At 49.1% G+C, this 26851-nt stretch overlaps 1 long non-coding RNA gene across 1 annotated transcript; it reads left to right on the top strand.

Moving 5' to 3' along the window:
• On the top strand, positions 1-24821 carry LOC146045320 (uncharacterized). Its single transcript, XR_014465410.1, has 3 exons — positions 1-428; positions 2709-2859; positions 24597-24821. It is a non-coding gene; the product is annotated as an uncharacterized LOC146045320 (long non-coding RNA).
• Positions 24822-26851: the final 2030 nt, after the last annotated feature.

A 26851-nucleotide genomic window follows, 5' to 3' on the forward strand; every position in this document is an offset into this window, starting at 1 on the left:
AAACGGATGATAAGAATACTGCACTATAAATTACATGTTGATTTTCATTTTCATATTAATTTTTTTTTAAATAGATAAGATATAGGTAGATTCTATCTATCTATCTATCTATCTATCTATCTATCTATCTATATGTCTATCGATGCCAACCCGGCCCTCCCACCACAATATTTCCTGCCGATCATAGAAAACCACAAAAAGAAAGGTAAGGAACTGGATTCAGTGGGAACCCAATAATAATTAGATCCAGATTAAACCCTCATTATTATACCACAGATCAGAGCTAAGAATTGTATCTTCTGTTTTTCAGACACTAAAAGAACATTATTGAAATGCTTCCGTGTTTCCGAAGGTCTCTAACATGGAGGCCGCTAGAACTGTACAAGGAAGTGAGTTCCACAGAGTCGGAGCCGCAAAGTTGGATTTGGGTGAGTTATTCTGTTTCTGTGCAGGGTAAATACTGGCTGCTTTATTCTTACACTGTCATTTAGATTTCAGTTTGAACACACCCCAGCCAAATCTAAAGGCCCAATTCACTAATGCGATATGGCCACTTTTCATCTGATTCCGAGTTTACGGAACGAGGGATGGGATGAAAAGTGGCCATATGGCATTTCATTTTCCTCTGGTCCCGATCCGAGGCGCGTTCCTGTGCTGGAACAGATCATCATAGCTGCCATGAAAAGTTATAGTATTCCACAGCCCTGACTGGGATCACGTACGATACACAGGTGTGCAAAAGGGCCGCATACAATGTATAGAATACTTATTTTGATTTTTTTCCCTTTTTTTTTCTTCTATTTTTGCATTTTATTCCAGTATGAGTATTCTGTTAGATCTCCGTGGTCTGTGTTATAGCAATTCTGTGAACGTACAGTAGATCACTTACAGTACATACAATGGAGCATTCGGGTGGATATGATAATGTACTACGATACTGTATAAGTATGACTACGCTCGGATGAGATATGTATACTTGTACTCCTACGGTACATTGCAGTAACTTTTATGAGCATGTAGCTGACATGACTACCTTGCTGTTTATTCTTTTTGTTTTGAGTTAGTTTTTCTTTTTAATTTGTTGTTTTATTGCATAAACAAAAAAAACTCAATAACAATTATTGAATTAAAAAAAAAAAACATACATTGTATAGTTTGCAGTCCTGTCAGCCAAGAGCTGCCTGGTGAGTTGGTGGGGTATCGCATGTGATACCTCGCGCTAGTGGATGGGGGTCTTAACTCTCTCTGCACATGTTGCATCTGCCCCACCTGCAGTGCAGCATAGAAGGGTCCTTCTGAGAGATGTCTTTTACTATCTTGCCTAATGTGTACGTGCGATATCGCTAATGTTCTGCACTCCCGTACATTGCTAATGACGCCCTCCCTCGTACTGCATGTACCCCCGCAATCGCTCCCTTCCCCACCGGCATCAGCAAGTCGCCACAGCTGCCAGTATCGGTGCTGACAGGGATCACGGAATGTGTATGGGGCTTACTGAATCAGGCCCATAGTCAGGCTCCTGGCTCCTGCATTATGTTCCGCCTGCAGGCAGTATTATTCCTCTCCTGGGAGACTCAGGGGCCGATACAGGCCTGCTTGTACAGGTCCGAATCCGGCCGCTCCCCGATGGTGGGGCAGTGATCATGTACGGGTCCCCGCAACAAGCACCGTCCTCAATATATTTATACTCCAGGTGTCAATCGCTCCCTGATTGACAGGCATGGGGCGATACAGGTCGGACACCTGGCGTTTCATGGGCGTGTCCACGGAGACGCTGGGGTAATTCTATGCTGTGAATAGAGTAACAGTCATACGATGGTGAGCAGACAGCTAATGTTTCTTGCTCTGTGCGGGGAATGTGTAAGCGCACACATCTGCTTGCAGCGCAGAGAGGGCATTCGGGCGGCGTGCATTCACTGGGGCGGCGTTAACCTGCTCGCTAGACTCCAAATATACGCAGCCTAATGAGCAGGTCTGAATCAGGCCCCCAGGAGGGCATTGCAGCAGTATATGCCTGAGGCTATAAATGCATGTATGAGTATAGGCAGATCTGAGGGAATTAGGGGCTTGGGGCCTGATTCAGACCTGATTGCTCACACCGGCTTCCTGTCAGTCAGACTGCGGGGGTGGTGCGATTAGATCCATGCGCTATTGTATTTCTATCACTGTTTGGGCTCACACATGCGCGCTGTGGCCCGTACACATGGGCAGTCATTCCATAATCGCTCCATAGGCAAATTCGCACATCAGCGCTCCCCTGTGAATCGGGCCCTTGGTTCTGGCTATGTTTCTCAGACAAAACAGTGAGGATTTTATCATGGCAGATATCTGATTGGTTGTGTGGCATCGATGTTAGCAGCGCTTATTGTACAACCAAAGGCCCAGAGAAAACTGATCAACTGCAATGGGAATGGCTTATTATCTGTACACAGGATGGTTGTTAACCCTTTTATCCCAATATATATATTTCCCAGTCATTATTATCATTTATGTATTACCAGTTCCTTATAGAGCACAGCAAATGCTGTTGTGCTCTCAGTTCTATGCCCCAGTGGCTGAGTTGGGAGGTTGCTATGGGTGATTTCTGTAACATAAGTATAAAGCTCCCAGGAAGGAGGAGTAGAGCTCCCATTGCAGTATGCCAACAATGTGACTGGAGTTATTATTTCCTTAGAATGACTCTTTCTTCCTATCACCGTCCTGCTCAGCGTCCTTCTGCCGGTGGAAGTGGTGCCTGGTCGGGGTGGTCACCCAAGTATCCATCACACTCCCAATGACCCATCTCCTGATACATCTGGTTCCCATCTGAAGGATTCCTGCTGCTGGGTCTGGAGCACATCTGGTCCTACATCACCTTCAGTGAGTATTTATCCCGGGCAGTGTGAGTAATTATCCCGGGCAGTGTGAGTATTTATCCCTGGCAGTGTGAGTATTTATCCCGGGCAGTGTGAGTAATTATCCCGGGCAGTGTGAGTAATTATCCCGGGCAGTGTGAGTATTTATTCCGGGCAGTGTGAGTATTTATTCCGGGCAGTGTGAGTATATATCCCGGGCAGTGTGAGTATCCCTGGCAGTGTGAGTATTTATCCCAGGCAATGTGAGTAATTATCCCAGGCAGTGAGAACAAATGTTTTTGTTCTCCCAAAGGTTGTGCCATATATCTGAAACTGGGGATAAATATGTCCTGAAGAAGGACCCAGTAACCCGTGTGCTCAGAGCCCTCTGCTGGACAGATCACAGAGTGCAGGATGCTGATCACCCAAGTGCTGCCACCTGCTGGACAGATCACAGAGTGAAAGATGCTGCCACCTGCTGGGAAGTCGAGCTACTGTACAAGGGCTGTGAGATATAAGAAGAAGCATAGGGGCTAAAACCAGTTTATTGCAAACCATGGTTACATATATCGCTCCATGACAATTTTCCTGTTACATACACATTAGCATTCCAGCATTCGTATGTACAATTGTCAATGCAAATAAACATGTACGACTGGTCATTTACTTCTACTTGTCTGTCTTTATACTACAATCATCACTGAAATGCCTGTCACTTCTAATTTTAGCTCATGTGAGTCTTTAGCATTATTAAGTGGGATGTGGTGGCCAATGTCTGGGGGTGTAAGATAGTCTTTTCCTGCAAGGCCACACCCCTTATAGCAATGCCACACCCTTTTTCGGTAAATCTGTCTTTGGCGCTTACTCTTCGCACCGGGACCCAAATTGTCTCGAAACGGCCCTGGCCTGAGCAGTCAGTGGGTGTGGCTACTTTGTCAGTAGGTGGAGTCAGCTTATCGGCAGGTGGGCAATGTGTGTGCCACTATTATTCAGATATTGTCACATCACCGGAGTCAGTACTGCCACCATGTACAGCTATTACTGTGGACAGTGCTGGGCCACCTGCCACACGCTTTCCCTGCATGTACATGCTGCATGCTCCCTGTTTGGCTGCGTCTACACATCGCGTTTTGACAGGTCCCTTTTAGAAGGACCTGCTGGGCAGGAAGGAGTCTGCACATGTAATTCTATGGCTGCGTCTACACATTACATCTTAGCAGGATGCAGATGAACAGGAGCTGTTTAGCAGGATGCTTACTTAAGAAGATATAGACACAAGCCTGCTGCATCCTGATAAAACGCAATGTGTAGACATACAAATCTGCATCCTGCTAAATGGGTGGATTGGCCCACCGGGAAACCGGGACATTTCTCGGTGGGCTGGACCATAAAACATTAGAATTGGGCTGGCCAGGCCACTCTCCCACCCTGGCTGGGCCGCGGACAGCGTGACCGCAGTTTCAGTGGTTAGCAGCCGCGGCTCCAGCATTTTGCCCTAATCCAAAATAGCGGCGGAAGCCCGGCCGTGCGAAGCTCCTCCCATGGTGCTCTGCTGAGCTTGTGAGTGTTGGCTCACGGCTCCGCCCTCTGATCCCCGCACACAGCTCCTATCTGCAGTGTTACTGCCCACAGCCGCTGCCTGCGCCTGTCACACTGTGTGACAGAGTTGCGCTGGCAACAGCAGCATCGCACCCCCTCCCCTGTGAGTATACAGACTGGAGAGCAATCCTCACTGGAGGAGCCAGCCCAATCCTCACTGGAGGAGCTAGAAGGCATGGAAAGAGGAGCCAGCCCTACAGCCAGCCACGATAGCACACAGTTAGGTACAGTATGTGATGTGTGCTGGGTGGGGTGTTACTGTCTTCTGGGGGGGGGGATGCATATTAATGTGTGCTGTGGAGGAGAATAGCCTGCCTTTCCTTCCCCGCTTCTCTGTGAATAGATGCCATGCCCATGTGCATGGTATCTATTCGCATTAACCAGTGCACTCGGGCGAAGGCCAGCATCGCCAAAGCCTGCCTGTGCAGTAACTTCGCTGGTGACGTCGACGGGCCCAGCCTGCCACCCTCATGGATCACCAAGAAATGTGTGCTGCACACTGCAGTGTGTGCTGGGAGTGGGGTGCGGTGCTAGCATATTGTGTGTAAGGTAGCATTGCGGCTGTAGAGTATTACTTGCGGGGAGTGGGGTGCAGTGTAGTGTGGTAGCGTAGTGTGTGCAGGGTAGCGGCGGTAGTGTAGTGAGTGTGATGCAGGGAGGTGCAGAGTTGCATTGATGTAGTGTGCTGTGTTTGGAGGAGGGCGTAAAATATATAGTTTGCAGGAGGGCACCTACCATCGGCCCTGTGTGTGACAGCACCTCTCCTGAGTGGGTGTTACTGCAGCACATCACGTGTTGAGCACAGCCTCCGCCCCGTGACAGCTGCTGCTGCCCCTCACCATGGCCCTAGCAGAGCCCTGCTCTGACCATCACTACACACCGCAGAGTGGGGAGCCCAGGGAGTACTGTGACAGTGCCCCTGTAACGGTGTGGTGTAAGATGGTACCTGAATCTGGAGCTGATTACGGCGGCAGCTTCTGGATTCCTCACGGCTTTTTCCAGAGAACCTGTGGCAGGGAATGGCACAACCCAAGGAGAACCCACAAAAGACAAGGCTACTACGGCTAGCAGCAACAAATATTTATTTAAAGGAGATATGTAAATGGGTTACTGCAATACACTCACGTACTTATGCAAAACAGTCACTTTATATCATTCAGTAATTAAAGCTATAACTAATCAATGACCAGATTAACGAGAGAAGGATTACGCAATAAATTACATCACAACAATAACAATATGACAGAATAATATTACGTCACAACATGTCCGCCAGGTGGCGCTATGCACCCTATATACACTGCACGGTAGTCCCTGGTGCAAAACAACACAGTTCCTGAATTTGAATAACGGTCCCGCGAAGGAAATCCTCACAAGGTGATTAGGCCATAACTTAGTGTGCACACTACTTTTATGTATATCAAAAGTGATCAACAATCCTCTCTAAGAGGGGCAGGCAGATTCCCATCCCTTAGGGCAATCTCCTGTATCAGAGGCAAACAGGCAGTCCTGTTAGTGGGGGTATCCAACACCCCAGTACCTGAACAATCAGCTGCAGTTGCCAGCTCCTGCTGGTCACGACTCCTGGCTGGCCACTGCCTGTCTGGGGTGCTGTGTGGTTCTCTGGGTGACTCCCAGATGGGCTGCAATGTCCCTCTCTGCCTAGTTCCGTGCTGTAGGTCTCTGCAGTCACTCCTACAGGGCTCTATCTCCCTTCACATGCTGCTCACCCCTTCTTCTGGTCAGCAGTGCTGGCTGTCATTCACTGCTGGGTCCTTGCTCCCAGTGCCTGGTCTCAGATGTGTGCTTCTCTCTGCACAGCATCTCTGTCTGCATGCTTCCTAGCTCAGGATACAAGCTCTTCTCCCCTCTGCACACTTTCTCTCTCTCACACACTGCTGCTGGGATCACCTCTGACCTCCCAGCTTCCTGTCTCATGTGCAGGGGAGCTGGGACACTAGGACACTAGCTGAGTCTGTTAACCCCTCACAGACCTGCAGCTTCCACAAGCAAAGGAGGTTTTCCTCTGAGCAGCATTGGCTGCAATTAAAATCTCTTTGGGGGCACAAGAGTACACCAGGGGTGGACTGCCACACACCTCCCTGCTGGAAATTAACCAGAGCCAATAAGTCCCGGACAAAGTCCTCTCAATAAACATTCTAACGGCAAATGAAACAATTGCAGACAATGATACATTACGTAACAACTACAAGTATCACTACCTTCCTATCTAATGTGGGCTCCCCGGGCCAACCATCCCTCTGCGGTCCAGGTGCTTCATCGACATCCATGGATGGCGCCCACTCTTACGGCATACGACCGGCACTTAAGCACGTCTCGCCTCTCGATCTCGCCTCTTGGATCGCAGAATCGCCTGCTGTATCTGGAAGGCAAATTCTTCCCCAGAGATGGTCGTGTACTCGCCGTCCATTACAGGCTTCCCATTGATGAAACAGGTCTCGGCCTTCTCATCTCTCTCTGCTGGTTCTATCTTGGCCTTGGGTTCAGGCAACGGTATAGCTGGTTCCACTTCTGATGGCTCCACGGCCTCTGTCACGGCCATATGGACCACAATTTTGGAGTTTCTCTCCGGTTCAGCCATTCTGACATTTCTTGGCCCTAGGTTCGCCGCTCGGTAACCGGCATCATCCATTCTAGGGACGTACTCTCTTGTTGGCTCTGCAAGTTGAGGCCTAGTCGCTGCTTGCTGCCTCTGGTGAACTGCCTCACTCCACATGACCGGTTTCTCGCTTGCACTTGTGGTCTCAGGTTCTGGTGGGCGGGGCATCTGTCCTGGTCGAGGAGGGTTGGTGTTGACCCTTTCGTTCTCCTGCTTGACCTCTCTCGGTTCAACTCTGCTTCCGCTATATTGGTGGTAGGGTGGAGGCTCTTTACGGTGTGGGTAGTGCCAATGCTGTTCTGGGGCGTGTCTGTTGCGCAGCACCGGTGTTCCATTTGGCCCAGTCACTTTGGCGGCCTTGATGCCTTTCTTCCCGCTTGTTTATTCAAATTCGACAGTTTCACCATCGCTCAGGCTCCGGAAGCAATTCTGGGGGTCTTTGTTCTGTATGGCGGTGTAATGGACATAGACGCTACGCCCGTTGTCTGCACGTCTAATGTATCCATATCCGCGTGGCACATCAAACCACAGGACACGACCTGTGATCCTTCTTGGGCCGGTTCGCGGCCTATTGGTCATCTGAGTTACACCGGATGCTCTTGACACGTTCTGGAACACTGCCGGTGGACTACTTCTCCCGTGCCTTCTCACAGTGTGTAGTCGTTCTGACCTCCATTGGGGATTCTGTTGCCGTCTATGCCTTCTGCCACCTTCACGTTGCTGTCTTTCCTTTTCATCCTCCGCCCATTCCTGACGCATCTCACGGATCATCCTGGTCATTTCGGTCATCGCTCCGATGATGGCCCCAATCGAGTTCGGATTGGCTTGGGCTGGTGGAGTGGCGGTTCTTCGCATCTCCAGCGGTTCTGTGTTTCCTCACGGCTTTTTCCGGAGAACCTGTGGCAGGGAATGGCACAACCCAAGGAGAACCCACAAAAGACAAGGCTACTACGGCTAGCAGCAACAAATATTTATTTAAAGGAGATATGTAAATGGGTTACTGCAATACACTCACGTACTTATGCAAAACAGTCACTTTATATCAATCAGTAATTAAAGCTATAACTAATCAATGACCAGATTAACGAGAGAACAATTACGCAATAAATGACATCACAACAATAACAATATGACAGAATAATATTACGTCACAACATGTCCGCCAGGTGGCGCTATGCACCCTATATACACTGCGCGGTAGTCCCTGGTGCAAAACAACACAGTTCCTGAATTTGAATAACGGTCCCGCGAAGGAAATCCTCACAAGGTGATTAGGCCATAACAATGGCCCTTATTCTGATTGACGCGGACTTTACCGCATTCTTACGGATCGCGTCTTTTCGCCGTCTGCGCATGCGTGGAGAACGCAACGCGCATGTGCCACGCCTAGACTCCGTACCAGTTCGGCAAAATCCCGTCCAAAACTGTTGGCCGCAATCAGTCGGGAAATATGGGCGTATTATGGGCGTCATGCGGAATGGCACATGGGCGTAGTTTCAAAGTGGGCAAAACGGGGCGGAAACATGGGCGGACACGGGGGAGTACACTTATGTTGGGGGGCGTACATTCGGAAACCACTCCGAATGCACGCGATCAAAAAGGCCAGAAATGTGCGGTGTCCACAAGTGTACTATTGCTTTGCGGACACCACTCGTTCATGCGGTAGGCGAACGTACGCCTAATGACTACAACCATTAACACCTGAACCCAATAGAATCTACTCCTTTACTCATTACTCACTAATAGGACGCTTGTCAGTGCTTTAATTGAAACCATTGCTGCTTCAAGGAACCCGTACTAAACACCCACAGGATCCATGAGGATAGGTAATTGAATAAGTGGGTCATGTGATGTATAGCAGAAGATACTTCATAGTGGGTTGTTTGGCGTAAATACTCCGCTTACGTGCGGTAGCACTGCTTGGCTCCCGTTCGGATGCGGTATTCCCGAGCATACTCTGTAATACTCTGTAATACCGTGCCGAATCGGAGTGTTTCTCCCGCACACGCATGGTTTGTATGTCGTCCGTAAACACGCCCTGTTCTTAAAGAGTGAGTCCGTCCGAATGCGGAGGACACGTGGGCGTTTCTACGGACGATGGCCGCACGCGGCAAAACACCGTGGCGTGCGGACCGCACCGTAAGAATGCGGGAATATCCGCACCGATCAGAATAAGGGCCTTAGTGTGCACACTACTTTTATGTATATCAAAAGTGATCAACAATCCTCTCTAAGAGGGGCAGGCAGATTCCCATCCCTTAGGGCAATCTCCTGTATCAGAGGCAAACAGGCAGTCCTGTTAGTGGGGGTATCCAACACCCCAGTACCTGAACAATCAGCTGCAGTTGCCAGCTCCTGGCTGGCCACTGCCTGTCTTGGGTGCTGTGTGGTCCTCTGGGTGACTCCCAGATGGGCTGCAATGTCCCTCTCTGCCTAGTTCCGTGCTGTAGGTCACTGCAGTCACTCCTACAGGGCTCTATCTCCCTTCACATGCTGCTCACCCCTTCTTCTGGTCAGCAGTGCTGGCTGTCATTCACTGCTGGGTCCTTGCTCCCAGTGCCTGGTCTCAGATGTGTGCTTCTCTCTGCACAGCATCTCTGTCTGCATGCTTCCTGGCTCAGGATACAACCTCTTCTCCCCTCTGCACACTTTCTCTCTCTCTCACACTGCTGCTGGGATCACCTCTGACCTCCCAGCTTCCTGTCTCATGTGCAGGGGAGCTGGGACACTAGGACACTAGCTGAGTCTGTTAACCCCTCACAGACCTGCAGCTTCCACAAGCAAAGGAGGTTTTCCTCTGAGCAGCATTGGCTGCAATTAAAATCTCTTTGGGGGCACAAGAGTACACCAGGGGTGGACTGCCACAGTACCAGGAGATGCGGGGGAGCTCTGCCACTGTGAGAATGTGCTGTATGCTGGGCAATGCGTTCCTTAACTTCTACTCACTGCTGCTTGTATGCCCAGCAGATGGGCAGGGAGATACTGAGTAAGTAACCAACTGCTCCACTTACTGCTCAGCACTGTGCAGCGCTCACCAGGGGATCTGTTCTACTCAGCGGTGTAGGTGCCCGGAGCAAGGGCATATTTTGCGCCCCCCCGGGAATTAATTGGGGGAGTGGCTAACATGTGTTGGCATGTTACATTTGAAATATATAAGACACTGTAACGAAATCTGCTGTTCTATATAAGACACTGTAACAGAATCTGCTGCACTATATAAGACGCTGTAACGGAATCTGCTGTGCTATATAAGACCCTGTAACGGAATCTGCTGCACTATATAAGACACTGTAACAGAATCTGCTGCACTATATAAGACGCTGTAACGGAATCTGCTGCGCTATATAAGACACTGTGACGGAATCTGCTGCGCTATATAAGACCCTGTAACGGAATCTGCTGCACTATATAAGACACTGTAACGGAATCTTCTGCGCTATATAAGACGCTGTAACGGAATCTGCTGCGCTATATAAGACACTGTGACGGAATCTGCTGCGCTATATAAGACCCTGTAACGGAATCTGCTGCGCTATATAAGACACTGTAACGGAATCTTCTGCGCTATATAAGACACTGTAACGGAATCTGCTGCACTATATAAGACACTGTAACGGAATCTGCTGCGCTATATAAGACACTGTAACGGAATCTGCCACGCTATATAAGACACTGTAACGGAATCTGCTGCACTATATAAGACACTGTAATGGAATCTGCTGCACTATATAAGACACTGTAATGGAATCTGCTGCACTATATAAGACACTGTAACGGAATCTGCCGCGCTATATAAGACACTGTAACGTAATCTGCTGCGCTATATAATCTGTTCCGTTATAAGGCACTGAAACGGAATCTGCCGCGCTATATAAGACACTGTAACGGAATCTGCTGCGCTATATAAGACACTGTAACGGAATCTGCTGCGCTATGTAAGACACTGTAACGGAATCTGCTGCGCTATATAAGACACTGTAACGGAATCTGCTGCGCTATATAAGACACTGTAACGGAATCTGCTGCGCTATATAAGACGATGTAACGGAATCTGCTGTGCTATATAAGACACTGTAACGTAATATGCTGCACTATATAAAACACTGTAATGGAATCTGCTGCACTATATAAGACACTGTAACGGAATCTGCTGCGCTATATAAGACGCTGTAACGGAATCTGCTGCGCTATATAAGACACTGTAACGGAATCTGCTGCGCTATATAAGACGATGTAACGGAATCTGCTGCACTATATAAGACGATGTAACGGAATCTGCTGCGCTATATAAGACACTGTAACGGAATCTGCTGCGCTATATAAGACGATGTAACGGAATCTGCTGCACTATATAAGACACTGTAACGGAATCTGCTGCGCTATATAAGACGATGTAACGGAATCTGCTGCACTATATAAGACGATGTAACGGAATCTGCTGCGCTATATAAGACACTGACGGAACCTGCTGCGCTATATAAGATGATGACAGCTGTAAATAAATAAATATATATACAGATAAAAATATATACAGCACAGCAGGGCAGCAGCAGAAGCCAGAGAGATTCACTCTCTCCCCCCCCCCTCCCATGTGCCCCACGAATCCCCCAAACCCCAAGTTTATTACTATGTTCATTATTAATAACAATTAGCTGTAAAAAAAAAAAAATAACACCTTGAATAATGGGTTGACAGGGCGTCACGCAGTGGCGTAAATTCGTCCCAGGCACCCGGAGGCAAGATCAACGTTGGTGCCCCCCACTTTAATATGTAGGGTTGCCCCCCTTTCCGAGGGGCCGGCCATTCCGGGAGGGTTGGCAACCCTGTTTAATTTCCTGCAGTGACAGAATGGGAATGAGCTGGGTTTTGGGTTACTCACACTGCTGTGTGCCCCCCAGTCCAGTGCACTGTAGCTTGGCTGTGAGTCTCCAATCAGGGAAAAGCTGCTGGTGTTGAGCCTCAGTTCCATTCTGATGAGGAGCGGGGTGTGCTGCTAGCGTAACATCCAGCACAGCAGACGCCCGGCACAGTAGCCAGCCACAGCACAGCCAGGATCCTGCATGGCTGACTGCTCGTGCGGCACTGTGTGTAACGTCAACACACAGCGCTGGAGCCGGCATCTGAGCAGCAGCAGAGAGAGATGAGATGAGGAGCGGGGCGTGCTGCAATGTAACATCCAGCGCAGCAGACACGACCCGGCTATAGGTACTACAGTGGTGAGCTTGTTGGATTGGGGCACTGGGCTGGCGGCACATTAAGTACGTTCCCTAAGCCACCCATCAGCCGGGACGTTCCGCCACTGGCGTCACGGGCGGCAGCAGCACAACTTCTAGCAGACTCAGGCAGGTGACTCTGGGAGGAGTCAATAGAGCTACTACGCTGCGCTGCCCGGAAGCCGGACCGAGCAGCAGCAGCAAGGAGAGAGGACATAGGAGTGTCAGCCCGCCGCCCGGCCTCACCGTCCGTGATGCTTGGCGGCAGGGACCGGGCGAGCAGGGCAGGAGGCAGGCGCCGGCGCACGCTGCCCGTTAGTAGTGATACTTTAACTTACTTGTGCAGGGATCATTTGCGGAGGGGGGGCGGGCCGGCGGCGCCAGTCGACCAATCTGCGCCCGGAGCATGAGCTCCGGTGGCTCCGCCCTCCCTACGCCTCTGGTTCTACTTGCCTGGCCTCTCATATGCTGTGTGACTGACTAATGGGGGCGTATGATGCTACTACTGTCAGTGTACACTGTGCTTCCAAAGCAGCAGAACTTACCAGCCCAGCTACATACAGGTGGCAAGCACTGTGCATGAGGTAATGACAGCTTATTTGCCCTACAGCAGGGGTGGCCAACCGGTCAGAGGTAAAGAGCCGAAAAATATCGGTAGTCAAGCTAAAGAGCCGACATCATGCATGCACCGAAGGCGCATGCGCCAAAAAAAGGGGTGTAGTCTATTTTGACCCCTTGGGTGGGTGTGATACAAATATGCCTCCAATAGTGCAGTGCCATATATACATATGCCCCCAATAGTGCCAGATACACATATGCCCCCCACGGTGCCAGGTATACACCACACGGTGCCGGGAATGCCCCTACGGTGCCAGAAAGCTGGTATGCCCCCACAGTGCCAAAAAGCTGGTATGCCCCCACAGTGCCACAAACTGCTATGCCCCCACAGTGCCACAAACTGCTATGCCCCCACAGTGCCACAAACTGCTTTGCCCCCACAGTGCCACAAACTGCTATGCCCCCACAGTGCAAATTCCCCAGCAGCAGCACTCACCATTGTTGCTGCTGCTGCCGGGTGGGGAGAAGACAGTCTGGTGTCCCCCTGCAGTCCTCCTGTCATGTCACCGAAGGGAGGTGAGCACAGCACACCGCGCGTCTCCTTCCCCCTCACTTCCCTGTGACTGGGCCGTCCACCATTCAAAGCTCGCTGGCCGGCTCCTGATTGGATGTTGGCCCACAAGCTCTGATTGGCAGACAGCCCAGTCACAAGGATGCACAGTAAGGGGTAGGAGAGATGCGCAATGCGCACTCTCCTCCCCTCAGAAGGAGAAGGGATTCAGGGAACTGGCAGCAGGGGGGACTGGGACGGACGGTGGGCGGCGGGCAGCAGTGGGAGCAGGAGCCGCACTTTACAATGGGGAGAGCCGCATGAGGCTCAAGAGCCACGGGTTGGCCACCACTGCCCTACAGTATCAGAGTGTGTACCTCTGGAGGTATCCAGAGCCAGTCCTGTGAGATGCTGGACGGCTTTGATTGACAGGGAAGGGGAACACTTGTGCATCTGCCATGGAGGAAGTCAAGAGCCGGCAGGTGGAGGACTGAGGTGGAGCCAGGCTGTGGCAGCAATGTGGGAAAGCAGGGCAGAGAGAGGGGACTCGGAGCTGTGGCAGTGCAGCAAGCACAGACCTGGACTCGGAGGCCGAAGAAACTTCAAAGGCACAGATGCCACACAGGTCAATCAGAAATATATTTCTGCTGTTCGCAGCCTGTGGTGTCCTCTGAGATTCAGTACTGAATCCCGGCAGTCGGGATCCCGGCGTTCAGAATCCCGATGCCGGAATCCCGACAGCCGAAATGCCGACAAGGGGGGGACGTGGATCGCCCCCCTTTGCGGGCTCGCTGCGCTCGCCACGCAGCGGGCCCGGTGCCTCGCTACGCTCGGCACACTAATTTATTCTCCCTCCAGGGGTGTCGTGGACACCCACGGAGGGTCAATGTGTCGGATTTCGGCGGTCGGGATTCCGGCGTCGGGATTCTGAACGCCGGGATCCCGACCGCTGGCATTTTAACTGCATCCCATCCTCTGTTATTATTTTGCAAGGGGAGCAGACATGTGGTGTCCTGCAGTGGCGTAACAATAGCTCCGCAGACCCCGCGGTTACTTGGAGGTGCTGGGTAAGTTTGGGCGCCGCGGGGTCTGCGGAAGCTATTGTTAATAGGGATGCTGCCACCTAATCTCTGCATTCTGAGTCCCGGTGCTCCTGCTGCTACTCCTGCTGCTGCTCCTGTTAGAACAGGGTGGCCGACTTTTACAGTCTCCTCTCCGGGAGAACCCTGCCTCCAGTAATGCAAATCCCTCAATATGCGGGTCTCCGACAGTAATGAAAATCACGCAATATGCGGGTCTCCAACAAGGGGGCAGGGCTAGATATGCACACTTTGCATATTTAGCCCCACCCCTTCGCACACATAACGTCTCACAGAGTATGGCGGATGGTTGCCCACATTTGTGTTGATCTATGTTGGCTGATACAGATACACTAACTGCCCATGGAGAAGGTAACAATATGTTGCCCTCTGGTGGACAAAGCAATATTTGTATGTATAATTCAGTAACACCTTACTGCCTATTGTTCTGTAACCTATAGTGTGCACCTTGTTTTTTATGTGCTGACTGATGTTTGAATAATGAAACAAGTTTTTTGTTTAAAAAGAGAATTGTGGTTTTTTTTATGTTTTATTTTAATGGTAAAAAAGGCCGGGAACAAGAAGTATACTGTAGGTCCTTGTCTGTATATTGGGACAGGTGGCATTTACAGCACAGCCGTTGTGTGGGATTAGGATATACGCTATACTGTGGGGAATTGTTTACCTATAAAAAATATCTAAGATGCACATAAAGGGTATCAATTACAATACTGACAATACATGTAGATCTGTATAAAAATGATATAATGCCGACAGTATCCATCTAGTCAGGTGACACACGGGACCGTGCATCAGCCGTCGCCGGGGGAATACACACAGTGATCCGTGCTTAATTTCTAAGTGATCTAGTGATATCGCTTAGAAATAGCCCTCATATCGCCTCGTGTGCAGGCCCCTTTACAGTGGCCTGATCTACCACACAGCCAGTGGCGGATTCAGGGTTGGGGCACGTGTATTTTGTAGCTGAGGACCAGGGCTTTCCAACGAGCCCACCCCCGTGTCTCTAGCCCCCAGGGAACCAGAGATATCGCCTGGCAAAGCTGTAACATTTTTTCCCCATAGGATAATATGGTACCCGTCAATTCTGACCCCCACCCCGTTCCAACGGCTGCCAGTTCCCCAACTGGCATCACAGAAGCTTGTGGTTGATCTCATTCAATTCCAAATCGCTGGGCCTTCAATATGATATCAGGCTGGTCCATATCAGTCAATTGTTTCCAGAGATATTGCATGTAAACTGATTTTTTTATTTTTGAAATGTAATTTCATGGCTGTTCATGTTCTTTGAGGGCAGATTACTCTGGAGCCAAACGTTCCAGTTTCACTGGACCAAAATCATTCAAAGCCCACTCAAAAGTTCTTCAATATGATACTTGTCTCATGTAAATGGGTCAGTTGGTTCCGAATATATAGCCGGTTTAATGCAGGGACTAGGATGGTGTAAAAGGGGCCAACCTGGGAATGCATTTTCTGGTGTGAAAAGGGTATTTTTTCAAATAGCTGGGACCTGCAGTGCTCTGAATACAGCGAGGCTCTGGCACTGTCAGTGGCTATCACTTCTGCCTGGCGGCGGCTGTCCCCCATTTACCGCAAGCATGTATTCCCCTTTGCAATGAGCATGTAATCCCACATGACAATGAGCATGGAACCCTTGGCAATGAGCATGTAGATAAGCAGCACTTATGTAGCATAATTTTTAATAGGCATTATGGTGTTTGGCATAATACATAATGGACGTAATGGCGTGTAACTTAACGTTTAATGGACATTATGGTGTAAATGTTTAATGCGCACCTTTGGCGCACAATGTCCCTGTTTATGAAGCGTATTGTGAATTTTGGCTTAATCTGTGTGACATTATGTGAATTCTGGCTCAATCCGTGTGGCATTATGTGAATTTTGTCTCAATCCGTGTGGCATTATGTGAATTTTGGCTCAATCCATGTGGCACTATGTGAATTTTGTCTCAATCCGTGTGGCATTTTATGAATTTGGCTCAATCCATTTGACATTATGTAAATTTTGGCTCATTCCATTTGGCATCATGTGTAAGGGGAAAGTATAATGGGGTCTAGTATTTTGTAGCATAATGTGTAGAAGATGTATATGGTGTTGTACACTACACTCAAGGACACGCCCCCTGTTGAGTGGCCACACTCCCTTTTCCGGCGCGCACACAACTACATCCTTCACTTTTGTCGCCATGGTGGGCCTGCATACTTTAAATGCCAGGGCCTATTTTTAATCCCATTCCCACCCTCTCTCTGCCGCTCTCTTAGCATGTACACTGGCGCCACTAACACTGCCCCTCCCCCACCTAAACCCTCTTTTATCATGGTGCCCCCCCTGTCATTTTATCCTGGATCCGCCGCTGCACACAGCTGCTCACAGACCTGACTGCAAGCAGCCGAATATTGATGAACTGTGAATGCGTATTGGCCACAATGTCTGTGTGCGATGCTGACCAGCGATTACGTCCTGCTACTTTGTCTATTCACAAGCCGTGCGCAGGGTGATTGACAGGAACCCTGCGTCTGTGGGTGGTAACGGACGTTTAATGCTGGGAGCGCCATGGAAACCACAGGTGTGTCTGAGCACTTTAGGGGAGGGTGTGTGTTCTAGGCTCCAGGCCGGTTATGCCGCTGACTACGTCTCTGGCTACTCCTAGCTGGTAATGTCTGGTGCCCAGTGCAAAAACATGCGATGGTGATCCAGTAATGAAGAATTATGGTCATTTTCGCGAAGTCTTTGCACAGGGTCCACATCCATCCGCACAGCGGGATGTCACTATAGTGTGGGGGGGGGGGGGGGGCGTCTACCTGACTGCTGGCCGTGGCAGTGCAATCAAGTCTGAATTACCCCCAGAGCCCCATAAAGCTGCAAACACCAAGGTGCGAATTTGGGCTTTGGGAGACACAGTAGTGGGGGGGTTTAGGTCAAGTTTTTTTTTTGGGGGGGGGGGGCGCTCCCTAAAAAAACTTGCCCAGTGGGGAGCACTCCCTAAAAAAAAAACTCCACTACAGGGGTTAATACATAGCCCTAGTCGCTAATTGCTGGGATGTTTGTAGGGGACAGCTGCACCGAGCGTTACTCAGCGGGCTGTCCCTAGCACACGGTAGGTGCGCTAGTAATTCATTTAAAAATCTTTATCTCCCTGTTACCGACGAGCGGGACTGCCTGGGAAAATGTACAGAAATAAGTGTCAACTCTAAATCCCCATGTAGACTAGATGACTAGGGGCACGTCGATATTATTCAATGAGATTGAGTGTACACTAAACGATATTGGTAAATGATATCGCTCAGTGACATCACCAGCATCGGCTGAACATGTGGGGCGTTGGCTATACAGCAAAAGTCACCCTACATTCTCCTCTAGTGTGTATGGGGCTTATGGTAGCTATATGTTTCTGCTTAATGCAATACATAAATACACCCCCCTGAGTAGTTTAACAGCTATGCTGCCAGTGATCTCTGCAGGCAGTATGTAACTGTGTAGCATGGGGGGTAAGTGTGTACCATTGGGAGGTGTGTAACTATAATGGTAAGGGGCACTATTGTGGGCATTATGCGCAAGCAGCATTAGTGTGGGCATAATGGGTAAGAGGACCCTAGCATCAGCCCTCGGTGCGCCCACCTGTAAGGGAACTGTAGCACGGTAGTTAATAGCTCTGATTCCCCGCTGGTAACCCCCCTGGTCACCAGTGCGGATCCCTGTGCTGTGCTGAATGAGGTCACGTGACGCACAATGTTGGGCCCTTCTCTGCTCTGTCCCTACAGTGGTGACGGTCTGGTGCACCTAAGGGGAGAGGTTCTGCAGGAGAAAGAGCCAGTGGGGTACTGTGTGGCACCTGCAGGATAGAGGCGGTAATAGTGTGTGTTGGAAAGTGGCAGTTTGGTGCTGTGTGGCACCTGCAGTATAGGGGCGGTAATAGTGTGTGTTGGAAAGTGGCAGTTTGGTGCTGTGTGGCACCTGCAGGATCGGGGCGGTAATAGTGTATGTTGGAAAGTGGCAGTGTGGTGCTGTGGGGTACCTGCAGGATAGAGGCAGTATAAGGGTGTGTTGGAAAGTGGAAGTGTGGTGCTGTGTGGCACCTGCAGGATAGGGGCGGTAATAGTGTGTGATGGAAAGTGGCAGTTTGGTGCTGTGTGGCACCTGCAGGATAGGGGCGGTAATAGTGTGTGTTGGAAAGTGGCAGTGGGGTGCTGTGGGGTACCTGCAGGATAGGAGCGGTAATAGTGTGTTGGAAAGTGGCAGTGTCGTGCTGTGGGGCACTTGCAGGATAGGGGCGGTATTAGGGTGTGTTGGAAAGTGGCAGTGTCGTGCTGTGGGGCACTTGCAGGATAGGGGCGGTATTAGGGTGTGTTGGTAAGTGGCAGCGTCACTGGCGCTCAGTCTCATTATGAGAATAAATAATATTCACTCAGCAATCCACTGTCACAGTGCAGATAGTGCTTTATGGCCCACTGTGCTCAGCATTAGTGCAGCATATATATATATATATATATATATATATATATATATATATATATATAGAGTAATTTGGCCCTGTTTGTGTGGAGTTTGTATAGTCTCCCTGTGCTTGGAGGAAGAACACACAGTCGCCTAACACACTCCAAAATCATACTATGTGCACGCGTGTGCGTGTACATGTGTTTAGGGCAGACTATATGGGCCAAGTGGTTTTTATCTGGGCCAGATGTACTAAGCTGGAAAAGTGATAAAATGGAGAGTGATAGCGCACCAGCCAGTCAGCTACTGACTGCCATATCATAGTCTGGGTTTGAGAAATGGCAGTTGGGGGCTGATTGGTTGGTGGTTTATCACTCTCCATGTTATTACTTTTCACGGCTTAGTACATCTCACCCTCTGTGTTTCTTTGTGTACACCTGAACAATACATCTATATGTACTAGCCCCTTAACCCAGGAGCTATTAGTTATCCATGGGCTTACAGGTCATGAATATTGGCAAGGTGGAGGGCCCCAGAGATATCAGTGTACTAGGCCCTGAGATTTCTGTTGCTGGCCCTGGTGCAGCATGCAGTGATGTCATAATGAGGTCACAGAGGCCAGCCAGGTGCTAGTGTCCAGTAACTGCCATTACTCTGTGCTAGTGACAGTTGGTGGTTGGAGTTCAGTCATGTCCAGCATGAATTTTGGTGAAGAGCCAAGTGAGGGTCCCCCGGCTGCGAAGCGTACTAAGCTGGAAGACCCAGATAAATGTGCCTTTATGGCAGCACTGGCTCTTGTTCCCAGACAGCAGGCAGAGGAGATGAAGACCAAGGTCCCCGAGAAGAGGAAGAGGATACGGAGACCAAATCCTAAATTTGTTAACAGCGCCAGAAACCCGTTTGTGTCTGGCAAAGGATATATCCCTGAGTGAGGATGAGGAGGAGGAGACAGAGAGGAGGATGAGGAGGAGTTTCTATAGACATATAGATTACTAAACTAATGATAAGAATAGGAAACGGATGATAAGAATACTGCACTATAAATTACATGTTGATTTTCATTTTCATATTAAGTTTTTTTTAAATAGATAAGATATAGGTAGATTCTATCTATCTATCTATCTATCTATCTATCTATATGTCTATCGATGCCAAACCGGCCCTCCCACCACAATATTTCCTGCCGATCATAGAAAACCACAAAAAGAAAGGTAAGGAACTGGATTCAGTGGGAACCCAATAATAATTAGATCCCAATTAAACCCTCATTATTATACTACAGATCAGAGCTAAGAATTGTATCTTCTGTTTTTCAGACACTAAAAGAACATTATTGAAATGCTTCCCTGTTTCCGAAGGTCTCTAACATGGAGGCCGCTAGAACTGTACAAGGAAGTGACTTCCACAGAGTCGGAGCCGCAAAGTTGGATTTGAGTGAGTTATTATGTTTCTGTGCAGGGTAAATACTGGCTGCTTTATTCTTACACTGCAATTTAGATTTCAGTTTGTACACACCCCAGCCAAATCTAAAGGCCCCATTCACTAATGCGATATGGCCACTTTTCATCTGATTCCGAGCTTACGGAACGAGGGGTGGGATGAAAAGTGGCCACATCGCAATTCATTTTCCTCTGGTCCCGATCCGAGGCGTGTTCCTGTGCTGGAACAGATTATCATGGCTGCCATGAAAAGTTAAAGTATTGCGCAGCCCTGACTGGGATCACGTACGTTACACAGGTGCGCAAAAGGGCCGCATACAATGTATAGAATACTTATTTCGATTTTTTTCCTTTTTTTTTTTCTTCTTTTTTTGCATTTTATTCCAGTATGAGTATTCTGTTAGATCTCCGTGGTCTGTGTTATAGCAATTCTGTGAACGTACAGTAGATCACTTACAGTACATACTCCTATTAATCCTTGTAGTGTTGAGCCCGAATGGCCCATTCAGGTGGATATGATAATGTACTACGATACTGTATAAGTCTGACTACGCTCGGATGAGATATGTATACTTGTACTCGTAAAGTACAGTACATTGCAGTAACTTTTATGTCTATGTAGCTGACATGACTACCTTGCTGTTTATTCTTTTTGTTTTGAGTTAGTTTTTCTTTTTAATTTGTTGTTTTATTGCATAAACAAAAAAAACTCAATAAAAATTATTGAATAAAAAAAAAAAAATCAACAACATACAAAGTATAGTTTGCGGTCCTGTCACCCAAGAGCTGCCTGGTGAGTTGGTGGGTATAGCATGTGATACCTCACACTAGTGTATGGGGGTCTTAACTCTCTCTGCACATGTTGCATCTGCCCCACCTGCAGTGCAGCATAGAAGGGCCCTTCTGAGAGACGTCTTTTACTATCTCGCCTAGTGTGTACATGCGATATGTAACATGTTCTGCACTCCCGCACATCGGTAACGACCCCCTCCCTGCATGTACCCTTTCCCACTGGCATCAGCAAGTCACCACAGCTGCCAGTATCGGTGCTGACAGGGATCACGGAATGTGTATGGGGCTTACTGAATCAGGCCCATAGTCAGGCTCCTGCCTCCTGCATTATGTTCCGCCTGCAGGCAGTATTATTCCTCTCCTGGGAGACTCAGGGGCCGATACAGGCCTGCTTGTACAGGTCCGAATCCGGCCGCTCCCCGATGGTGGGGGAGTGCGCATGTGCGGGCCCTGCACTAAACGCCGTCCCCAAAATTTTTAAATGCCTCATGGGCATGTCCACAGAAACGCTGGGGGTGCCCATAGAACCGCTGGGTGGACCCCAGTGAACACAGATGCTCCACTGCTCAAAGCGGGTGGATGATGTCCAGGGGGGGCACCATGATAAAAGAGGGTTTAGGTGGGGGAGGGGCAGTGTTAGTGGCGCCAGTGTACATGCTAAGAGAGCGGCAGAGAGAGGGTGGGAATGGGATTAAAAATAGGCCCTGGCATTTAAAGTATGCAGGCCCACCAAGCCAACAAAAGTGAAGGATGTAGTTGTGCGTGCGCCGAAGGCGCGCTCCGGAAAAGGGGGTGTGGCCACTCAACAGGGGGTGTGTCCTTGAGTGTAGTGTACAACACCATATACAACTTCTACACATTATGCAACAAAATACTAGACCCCATTATACTTGCCCCTTACACATGATGCCAGATGGAATTAGCCAAAATTCACATAATGCCACATGGATTGTGTCAAAAGTCACATAATAAGACACGGATTGAGCCAAAATTCACATAATGCCAAATGAATTGAGCCAAAATTCGCATAATGCCACACGGATTGAGCCAGAATTCACATAATGCCACACGGATTGAGCCAAATTCATAAAATGCCATATGGATTGAGCCAAAATTCACATAGTGCCACATGGATTGAGCCAAAATTCACATAATGCCACACGGATTGAGACAAAATTCACATAATGCCACACGGATTGAGCCAAAATTCACAATACGCTTCATAAACAGGGACATTGTCCACCAAAGGCTTGCATTAAACATTTACACCATAATGTCCATTACACATTAAGTTACACGGCATGATGTCCATTATGTATTATGCCAAACACCATAATGCCTATTAAAAATGATGGGTACTTGTGTAGTTTCACGGCGCCAGCATGGCGCCGTGCTACTTCCGGGTTCTAAGCTCGCCACAAACTATGTTAAAAAAAGTAACTTAACTCCATGCCAACATGGATAGTTCATACCCCCACTATCCATGTTGGCATGGAGTTGATTTTAAATAGTCCCCGCAAGGGGACTCAGACGCACGGCGCCATGAAACTACACAAGTACCTAATTATGCTACATACAGTAAGTGCTGCTTATCTACATGCTCATTGCAAAGGGTTCCATGCTCATTGCCAGAGGTTCCATGCTCGTTGCTATGTGGGATTACATGCTCATTACCAACGGGGAATACATGCTCGTGGTAAATGGGGGACAGCCGCCACCAGGCAGAAGTGATAGCCACTGACAGTGGCAGAGCCTGGCTGTATTCCGAGCACTGCAGGTCCCAGCTATTTGAAATAATACCCCCTTCACACCAGAAAATGCATTCCCAGGTTGGCCCCTTTTACACCAGCCTAGTCCCTGCATTTTCTGGTGTGAGGGGGAGAGAAAACCACCCTTCCCCCCCCTTTAACCAGTTATCTCATTTAACCGGCTATATCTTCGGAACTAACTGACCCATTTACATATCACATCATATTGAAGAACTTTTGAGTGGGCTTTGAATGATTTTGGTCCAGTAAAACTGGAATGTTTGGTTCCAGAGTAATCTGCCCTCAAAGAACATGAGCAGCCATGAAATTACATTTAAAAAAAAAAATCGATTTACACGCTATATCTCTGGAACTGATTGACCGATATGGACCTGATATCATATTGAAGGCCCAGCGATTTGGAATTGAATGACATCAACCACAAGCTCCTGTGATGCCAGGGGGGGACTGGCAGCCATCAGAACCGGGTGGGGGTCGGAATTGACGGGTCCCATATAATCCTATGGGGAAAAAATGTTACAGCTTTGCCATGCGATATCTCCAGTTCCCGGGGGGCTAGAGACATGGGGCTGGGCTCGTTGGAAAGCTCTGGTCCTCATCTACAAAATGACAGGGGGCACGTGCCCGGGTGCCCCCCCCCCTGAATCCGCCACTGATGATGTCAGCGCTCGCCCCCAATTCAATGAACAATGTGCAGCTGAAGGGAACGTCCTGGGGTTTTTTTCTGCTGTGAATAGAGTAACAGTCATACGATGGTGAGCAGACAGCTAATGTTTCTTGCTCTGTGCGGGGAATGTGTAAGCGCTCACATCTGCTTGCAGCGCAGAGAGGGCATTTGGGCGGCGTGCATTCGCTGGGGCGGCGTTTATCAGCTCGCAGCCTAATCAGCAGGTCTGAATCAGGCCCCCGGGAGGGCATTGCAGCAGTATATGCCTGAGGCTATAATTACATGTATGAGTATAGGCAGATCGGAGGGAATTAGGGGCTTGGGGCCTGATTCAGACCTGATTGCTCAGCTGTAAAGTTGCCGGCAGAAAACGTCCGGTTACCACCACCAAACACCGGCTTCCTGTCAGTCAGACTGCGGGGGTGGTGCGATTAGATCCATACGCTACTGTATTCCTATCACTGTTTGGGCTCACACATGCGTGCTGTGGCCCGTACACATGGGCAGTCATTTGATAATCGCTCCATATGCAAATTCGCACATCAGCGCTCCCCTGTGAATCGGGCCCTTGGTTCTGGCTATGTTTCTCCGACAAAACAGTGAGGATTTTATCATGGCTGATATCTGATTGGTTGTGTGGCATCGATGTTAGCAGCGCTTATTGTACAACCAAAGGCCCAGAGAAAACTGATCAACTGCGATGGGAATGGCTTATTATCTGTACACAGGATGGTTGTTGACCCTTTTATCCCAATATATATTTCCCAGTCATTATTTATCATTTATGTATTACCAGTTCCTTATAGAGCACAGCAAATGCTGTTGTGCTCTCAGTTCTATGCCCCAGTGGCTGAGTTGGGAGGTTGCTATGGGTGATTTCTGTAACATAAGTATAACGCTCCCAGGAAGGAGGAGTAGAGCTCCCATTGCAGTATGCCAACAATGTGACTGGATTTATTATTTCCTTTGAATGACTCTTTCTTCCTATCACCGTCCTGCTCAGCTTCCTTCTGCCGGTGGAAGTGGTGCCTGGTCGGGGTGGTCACCCAAGTATCCATCACACTCCCAATGACCCATCTCCTGATACATCTGGTTCCCATCTGAAGGATTCCTGCTGCTGGGTCTGGAGCACATCTGGTCCTACATCACCTTCAGTGAGTATTTATCCCGGGCAGTGTGAGTAATTATCCCGGGCAGTGTGAGTATTTATCCCGGGCAGTGTGAGTATTTATCCCGGGTAGTGTGAGTAATTATACCGGGCAGTGTGAGTATTTATCCCTGGCAGTGTGAGTATTTATCCCGGGCAGTGTGAGTATTTATCCCGGGCAGTGTGAGTAATTATCCCGGGCAGTGTGAGTATTTATCCTGGGCAGTGTGAGTAATTATACCTAGTAGTGTGAGTAATTATCCTGGGCAGTGTGAGTATTTATCCCGGGCAGTGTGAGTTATTATCCCGGGCAGTGTAAGTAATTATCCCGGGCAGTGTGAGTAATTATCCCGGGCAGTGTGAGTAATTATCCCGGGCAGTGTGAGTAATTATCCCGGGCAGTGTGAGTAATTATCCCGGGCAGTGTGAATATTTATCCCAGGCAGTGGGAGTGTTTATCCCGGGCAGTGTGATTATTTATCCTGGGCAGTTTGAGTGTTTACCATGGCCAGTGTGAGTCTTTATCCCGAGCAGTGTGAGTGTTTATCCCAGGCAGTGTGTGTGTTTATCCCGGGCAGTGTAAGTAATTATCCCGGGCAGTGTGAGTATTTATCCCAGGCGGTGAGAACAAATGTTTTTGTTCTCCCAAAGGTTGTGCCATATATCTGAAGCATGGATAAATGTCCTGAAGAAGGACCCAGTAACCCGTGTGCTCAGAGCCCTCTGCTGGACAGATCACAGAGTGCAGGATGCTGATAACCCAGGTGCTGCCACCTGCTGGACAGATCACAGAGTGAAAGATGCTGCCACCTGCTGGACAGATCACAGAGTGCAGGATGCTGATCACCCAGGTGCTGCCACCTGCTGGACAGATCACAGAGTGAAAGACGCTGCCACCTGCTGGGAAGTCGAGCTACTGTACAAGGGCTGTGAGATAAAAGAAGAAGCATAGGGGCTAAAACCAGTTTATTGCAAACCATGGTTACATATATCGCTCCATGACATTTTTCCTGTTACATACACATTAGCATACCAGCACTCGTATGTACAATTGTCAATGCAAATAAACATGTATGGCTGGTCATTTACTTCTTCTTGTCTGTCTTTATACTACAATCATCACTGAAATGCCTGTCACTTCTAATTTTAGCTCATGTGAGTCTTTAGCATTATTAAGTCAGATGTGGTGGCCAATGTCTGGGGGTGTAAGATAGTCTTTTCCTGCAAGGCCACACCCCTTATAGCAATGCCACACCCTTTATCGGTAAATCTGTTTTTGGCGCTTACTCTTCGCACCGGGACCCAAATTGTCTCGAAACGGCCCTGGGCTGAGCAGTCAGTGGGTGTGGCTACTTTGTCAGTAGGTGGAGTCAGCTTATCGGCAGGTGGGCAATGTGTGTGCCACTATTATTCAGATATTGTCACATTACCGGGGTGGGTACTGCCACCATGTACAGCTATTACTGTGGACAATGCTGGGCCACCCGTCACACGCTTTCCCTGCATGTACGTGCTGCATGCTCCCTGTTTGGCTGCGTCTACACATGTCGTTTTGACAGGTCCCTTTTAGAAGGACCTGCTGGGCAGGAAGGAGTCTGCACATGTAATTCTATGGCTGCGTCTACACATTACGTCTTAGCAGGATGCAGCAGAACAGGAGCTGTTTAGCAGGATGCTTACTTAAGAAGATATATACACATGCCTGCTGCATCCTGATAAAACGCAATGTGTAGACATACAAAACTGCATCCTGCTAAACAGGGGTGGATTGGCCCACCGGGAAACCGGGACATTTCTCGGTGGGCTGGACCATAAAACATTAGAATTGGGCTGGCAAGGCCACTCTCCCACCCTGGCTGGGCCGCGGACAGCGTGACCGCAGTTTCAGTGGTTAGCAGCCGCGGCTCCAGCATTTTGCCCTAATCCAAAATAGCGGAGGCCGGGCTGCTGCGGAAGCCCGGCCATGCAAAGCTCCTCCCATGGTGCTCTGCGGAGCTTGTGAGTGTTGGCTCATGGCTCCGCCCTCTGATCCCCGCACACAGCTCCTATCTGCAGTGTTACTGCCCACAGCCGCTGCCTGCGCCTGTCACACTGTGTGACAGAGCGGCGCT

The sequence above is a fragment of the Crinia signifera genome, chromosome 11 (genome assembly GCF_055691185.1).
Source record: "Crinia signifera chromosome 11, ASM5569118v1, whole genome shotgun sequence".
In the NCBI taxonomy this organism is placed as follows: domain Eukaryota; kingdom Metazoa; phylum Chordata; class Amphibia; order Anura; family Myobatrachidae; genus Crinia; species Crinia signifera.